Raw genomic sequence first — 7,017 nt, forward strand, 5'->3', positions numbered from 1 at the left:
GAGAAACAACCCTGACCCTGTCGTAAACAAGAACGGGAGAGAATTAGTGCATCTCTGTCAAGCCCTGGGTCTGTACATCGTTAATGGCAGGATCAGAGGGGACTCTTTAGGGAGGTTCACGTTTTGCTCAGCTCTTGGGACAAGCGTAGTCGACTATGCCATCACTGACATGGAACCCTCATCTCTTAATGCATTCACTGTCAGGCAACAAACCCCTCTATCGGACCACAATCAAATCACTGTGTTCCTGAAAAGGACAGGTCAGTCTAGCACCGCACAGACACAGCCCAGTAAGCTGTACAATCTGAATCAAACATACAGATGGGCTTCAAATAGTGCAGAGGAATTTAACAAGGCAATCAGTTCTACTAAAATAACTAACCTCATGAACACTTTCCTCAACACACAATACCAACCAAATGTGTCAGTACTAAATCTGGCAGTTAAAGACATCAATAAGATATTTGAGAATGCAGCCACAATGGCAAATCTTAAAAAGAACAAAAAGAAAATACAGCAGAAACAAAAACACAAACAAAGCTGGTTTGATGACGAGTGTAAATCTATTCGAACAAACCTAAGAAAATTATCTAATCAAAAACACCATTAACCACAAAACCCAGATTTACGCCGGAGGTACTGTGAGACCCTCAAATACTACAAACACACCCTGACACAGAAAAAACAAAAACACACAAACAAAACCCTCACTGACATAGAACAAGCTGTCGACAAAAACCAGTTCTGGGAAATGTGGAACAATTTAAACTCAACAAAAAAACAAGAACTGACAATACAAAATGGAACAACCTGGAAAAATTATTTTGAAAACCTTTATAAAGATATCCCTCAAAAAGATCTAACAGATACACAAAATGAAACTAGAGAAAAACTTAACTTACTAGAAAAATCAATTAAAGATAACCAAAATCCAATTGATGCTCCAATCACCCCACAAGAATTAACAAAGAAGCTCCAGGCACTTAAACCTGGAAAAGCCTGCGGCCCTGACAGCATCTGTACTGAGATGCTAAAACACAGCAGCCCTAAATTACAGGAGGCAATGCTTAAATTGTTCAACATGGTACTAAGTACTGGTTACTTCCCTGACATCTGGAACCAAGGGCTTATATCCCCAATTCACAAGAGTGGAGACAAATTCGACCCCAACAACTACCGGGACATCTGTGTGAGCAGTAATCTGGGGAAGGTGTTCTGCAGTATCATTAACGCCCGGATACTGGCCTTCCTTACCGAACACAATGTCCTGAGTAAGAGTCAGATTGGATTCCTACCAAACCATCGCACAACTGACCATATTTACACCCTGCACACCCTAATAGATAAACATGTACACCAAAAAAGTAAAGGCAAAATTTTCGCCTGCTTCATTGACTTTAAAAAAGCCTTTGATTCAATTTGGCATGAAGGTTTATATTATAGAATTCTGCAAAGTGGTGTAGGGGGTAAAGTCTATGATATAATAAAATCAATGTACACAGAAAACAAATGTGCAGTAAAAATTGCCAACAAAAGGACAGATTTCTTCACTCAGGGGCGGGGGGTGAGGCAGGGCTGCAGTCTGAGTCCAACACTGTTCAATATTTACATCAATGAGTTAGCAACGATGTTGGAACGGTCTGCAGCCCCTGGCCTCACATTACATGACACTGAAGTCAAGTTCCTGCTCTACGCAGATGACCTGGTCCTGCTGTCACCCACAGAGCAGGGGCTGCAGCAGAGCCTGGCACTGCTAGAGCAGTACTGTCAGTCCTGGGCCCTGGCAGTAAACCTCAAAAAGACCAATATAATGATTTTTCAAAAAAAGGCCAGATCTCAGGGAAACAGATATCACTTTACACTCGGCAACACCACCCTAGAGCACAGCACCAGCTACACTTACCTGGGTCTGACCATCAGTGCGTCAGGCAGTTTTAACCTGGCAGTGAATGCACTAAAAGCGAAAGCACTCAGAGCTTTTTATGCCATCAAAAGGAGATTCTATAAAATCAATATACCTGTCAAAATCTGGCTAAAATTCATTGACAGTGTTATCCATTCCATTGCGCTGTATGGAAGTGAGGTATGGGGTCCACTCAGTCAACAAGACTACACTAAATGGGACAAACCCTGCATGCTGAACTATACAAGAATACACTGCAGGTGCAAAGAAATACACCAAACCACGCATGCAGGGCAGAATTAGGCCGATATCCAGCTCTTATTAATATAAAGAAAAGAGCACTCAAATTCTGGTTGCACCTTGAAAAAAGTGAACCTGACTCACTCCAGTACAAGGCCCTCCAGACCCAAGAGCTCAGCCCTGAAAAGAGTCCCCTATGCCAGCTGGCTTTGAAGCTCATCACACTGACCCCCTTCAATACTAACTCCAACCAGCTTCAGGTCAGCACTGCTTACCAGCCCCCAATCAGAGTAAACCAAATTATAAAACAAACCAAAAACTCCTATCTGGAACACTGGGACACAGAAATAAAATCCCAAAATAAACTTGATTGCTATCGGGCCCTAAAAAGAAACTACAGCCTAGCAGAGTATCTCTCCACTGTCAGAGATACGAGGCAGAGACAGATCCTGACCAAGTACAGGCTCAGTGACCACAGCCTGGCCATAGAGACAGGCAGACACAGGCAGACCTGGCTGCCTAGAGAAGATCGGCTCTGTGGTCACTGCGAGACAGGAGAGGTGGAAACTGAGATGCACTTTCTCCTACACTGTATAAAATACAGCCATATCAGAGAATCATTCTTCATTAAAATACAAGAAAAATATCCTCTTTTCAGACAAATGGCAGACTCAGAGAAACTTGCTGTCCTCCTAGGGGAGGGACACACAGCTCCACTGGCTGCCAAATATGTAGCCACCTGCCACAACCTGAGGGGCACGCAGTGACGGCACAATTTAATAGTTTCAATATCATTATTTCAATATTTCAATTTCTGTATTATTATTATTTATCTTCTATTTTATTTATTATTATTTTGTTACCATTGTTCCTTGTTTGTATATAGATGCATCTGTTCATAATATGTATGTATTTGCTTTGGCAACACTGTGGAAAATAAGTCATGCCAATAAAGCACTTTGAATTGAATTGAATTGAGAGAGAGAGAGAGAGAGAGAGAGAGATCTGCTTTCCACAACCTTACCATTAAAATATAATGTGGTATTACGCTGTACTGATATAACAAACTATGGGTAATTACTTTATATAAATTATCATGTTATGCACGAATGTAAGAATTGGCTTTCTGTGGTGGTGTACTTTTTTCTTTCAAGTAGCATATATCTATAATCGTTTTTGCGGTATATTTTAATATAGAATGTATACTCTATTGCAGTTTTGTTAGAGGATACATTAGTTTATCTCTAATGTAATCACAGTTTTACATATAGACTGCCCCTGTTTTCATTTACGTCGCAAATTCTGGGCTGCTTTGCTTTTCAGATAATGTCCCAAATTCTGGGCCGATTTGGTTTGCAGATAACGTCCCAAATTCTGGGCCGCTTTGCATTTTCGAATTCAGCTCAGTTTTGGGGACTCAGCTGACAGCCGAGTTTACCATAAACTGGATCGTGAATTCATTTGAGAGTAACCCATAGTACATGAATCAAAGTTAATGTATTTTTAACTCTCCCCAGAAATCTTTTTTTTTTTTTTTATGAAAAAACAGAAATAAAATGTAAATGTTAAAAAAAACGTATTTCTTATTACATGAAGAAACTACATTGCACTGAAATAGATACGTGAAAATTAATTAAAGCAGTCGTTTTCCTTTATTAAAGACTAATAATGAAAATAAATGATTCCTTCCCAGTCTTTTCCCCGCCCCTCTTTTGCGCAAAACCTGCACTCAAATTCCCCTCCACACAGGTGTACCACCACCATTGCAAAATATATTTTCGGGTATTCAGCACCATTCATGTCTATGCGTGTTAAAAAACAAATTTTCAGTCATATCTCTCGAACCAGAGCACCTATAACCACCGTTCGAAGGGTTCTAGAACAGCATGAATGTAAAATGCTCAGTTTCGTAGCAATTCTTTGCAGAAAATATTTCCAGGGCGTTCAGAGTGTCCAGCCTCATTCATGTCTATAGCAGGGTTGAAAAACATATTTCAGGCATATCTCTCGAACCCGAGCACGTAGAACCACCATTCAAAGTGATATAGACTCAGGGGAGCACCCCAAACCACCCCCTAAAACGGTGTGGTGGTTCACCCAAAAACTCATGTCATGACGAATAAATTCACTTTGCCAAGCCGTCCTGGCATCTGAACCATGAAAATGGTGACTCCTTGTGTGGGGCCCCATGGGGCCCCGCCAAAAAAAAAAATCAAGTTCCTAACCCCCACAGAACCCGAGATACGCCCTGTCAAAAATGTCCAAAAACTACCCTTTTCGGGGTCATATCTCCATGACCCCGGGGCCTAGAAACCGGGTTGAACTTCCTAGGGTCATGTCTGGGGGCCCTCTTTCACAGGGAGCCACCCGTTTTCAAATGCTACATTTTCAACAAATTTACACATTTTCAGCATGATGGAATGTCAAGGTTGCATTTCCAATAGCTTTTGAGCTCCAGGTTGGCAAAAAAAGTCTAAACTGGTGTCCTTTCTAGCTGGGGACACGTCGCTTGGAGGGATCGACAGGGGCCCCGAGGTGGACCTCCGTACCGATTTTCAAGTCTCGGGGACCCCCGGGACCCGAGATATAGCACCCTGAAAAATGTCTATGGGAAATCCCATTATAAAACCCCTTTGGGGCAACGCCGACCATCTGGCGGTGGGGTGGCGTATGAACCCGTGGCCGATGTCTTTCTTTAGCTAAGACTCTTGTGCACACAAAGAGTGCCCTTCTGAGTTCGTTGGCCCAGGGGTCGTGGAGATACGGGTACGATAAGAGACCACCCCCTTCCCTATGGCAAATCCCATTATAAAAACACCACTGGGGTAAGGCTTGGCCAATGGCGGTCGTGGGTCGTACGAACTCGAAGGAACCAATTTTCTTTAGCTAAGACTGTTGTGCATCTAAAGAGAGTACTAGTGAGTTTGTTGGCCCAGGATTTGTGGACTCATGGGGTACGACAGGAGAACCCCCCCCCCCCGACCGCAACTTCCTATAGCAAAATACATACAAAAATGTCCATTATATATAAGACCTGAAGTGTGCACATTTTGTAGTGTATTTATGCAACAGAAGCACCAATTTAAGTCCATTCCAAGTGTTTTGTGATCACAGTATCAGCTTGAGTGTATCGGAGCATAGTTTTGCACCAAAAGCGAGCAGAGGCGAAACAAAGCACTATATATCCTATTCTTTAAAATATCTCTTTGCAGTGCAAATTTGAGGAACGCAACCACTTAGCACCTTGCAAATTGGTACTGCAATTTAAAGGCATGTAGTGTCAGACTGGTAGTCCCTAACTGATTCAAGTGTTTTTGGAATGATTCCTGCAAAGACTGATTTATAAGAAAAAACAGAGATTGACAAACAGCATTTTTCTTTATATGCAGAAACGGGCAACTACAAGAGGATGTCAAACAAGCTGTGAGTGTCCTAGGAGGCTACAGAGAACCTCTGAGTATGAATCCAGATGCTCGCAGTACCTGTTCTTAGATGTCCGAAACCACTGTATAACCTGTATAACCTATAAATATCACTTTTTATTGTGTATTTGAGGAACACACCAATTACAAACTTCATTTGAATTGCTGTGCTATCAGAATATCAGTGTATAACTTTGCTGGGTATTGCAGTGTATGCTGGGTATCAAAAGGCCTTCACTTTCACAAAAGGCTGTCAATTTAAAAAAGGCCGTCAAAGTTACAAAAAAATAGGTATGCTCCTAACCCAATACTTGTCTTTTTAATTCTGTGCATCCAAATACTTGTAGTTAAAAGTTTTAAGAATTAAGCCTACTGTTTGTTGTTCTGTCCTAAACCAGCAGTTTGTCACCCAAATTTATTAAATGAACAGGGGGGGGGGGGGGGGGGGGAGGGGGTCATCAGATTATTCTCCATTTTATTGTAACTGAGGTACCGTTCAGTTGAGCGAAAATTGTAAAGGGGTACTCGAGCTGAAACCTCCAGATAGAAGGGGTACAGTTTCAAAAAAGGTTGAAAACCCCTGACCTACAGTATAAACTATCAGGAATAGATAACGGAAATGTTGACTAATACAATACAAGATTTATTTGAAGTTGTTGAAGGGCACTGGTCTCTTAAACCCAGAAGTTCTGATAAACCCCTACGCCTCACTATATATTGATGGACATTACATAAGCAAATGAGATGTCCTTTTTTTTTTTTTTTTTTTTGCTATACCATGTTCCTAAATGTTTTCTGGGGAGAGTAAAAATACATGATTCATGTACTAAGGGTTACTCTTAAATGAATTAACGGTCCAGTTTATGGTAAACTGTACATGCATGACTTAGAAACTCGGCTGTCAGCTGAGCAGAATATCTCAAAAACTGGCCTGAATTCGAAAATGCAGAATTCGAGACGTTATCTAAAAACCAGAGCAGCCCAGAAATTGGGATGTTATCAGAGCGGCCCAGAATATGGGACGTTATCTGCAAACCAAATCGGCCCAGAATTTGGGACGTTATCTAAAAACCAAAGCGGCCCAGAATTTGGGACGTATCTAAAAACCAAAGCGGCCCAGAATTTGGGTCGTTATTTGCAAACCAAATCGGCCCAGAATTTGGGACGTAAATGAAAACAGGGGCAGTCTATATGTAAAACTGTGATTACATTAGAGATAAACTAATGTATCCTCTAACAAAACTGCAACAGAGTATACATTTTATATTAAAATATATCGCAAAAACGATTATAGATATATGCTACTTGAAAGAAAAAAGTACACCACCACAGAAAGCCAATTCTTACATTCGTGCATAACATGATAATTTATATAAAGTAATTACCCATAGTTTGTTATATCAGTACAGCGTAATACCACATTATATTTTAATGGTAAGGTTTGGAAGTGGG

This window comes from Acipenser ruthenus, chromosome 22 (genome assembly GCF_902713425.1).
Source record: "Acipenser ruthenus chromosome 22, fAciRut3.2 maternal haplotype, whole genome shotgun sequence".
NCBI classification, from domain to species: domain Eukaryota; kingdom Metazoa; phylum Chordata; class Actinopteri; order Acipenseriformes; family Acipenseridae; genus Acipenser; species Acipenser ruthenus.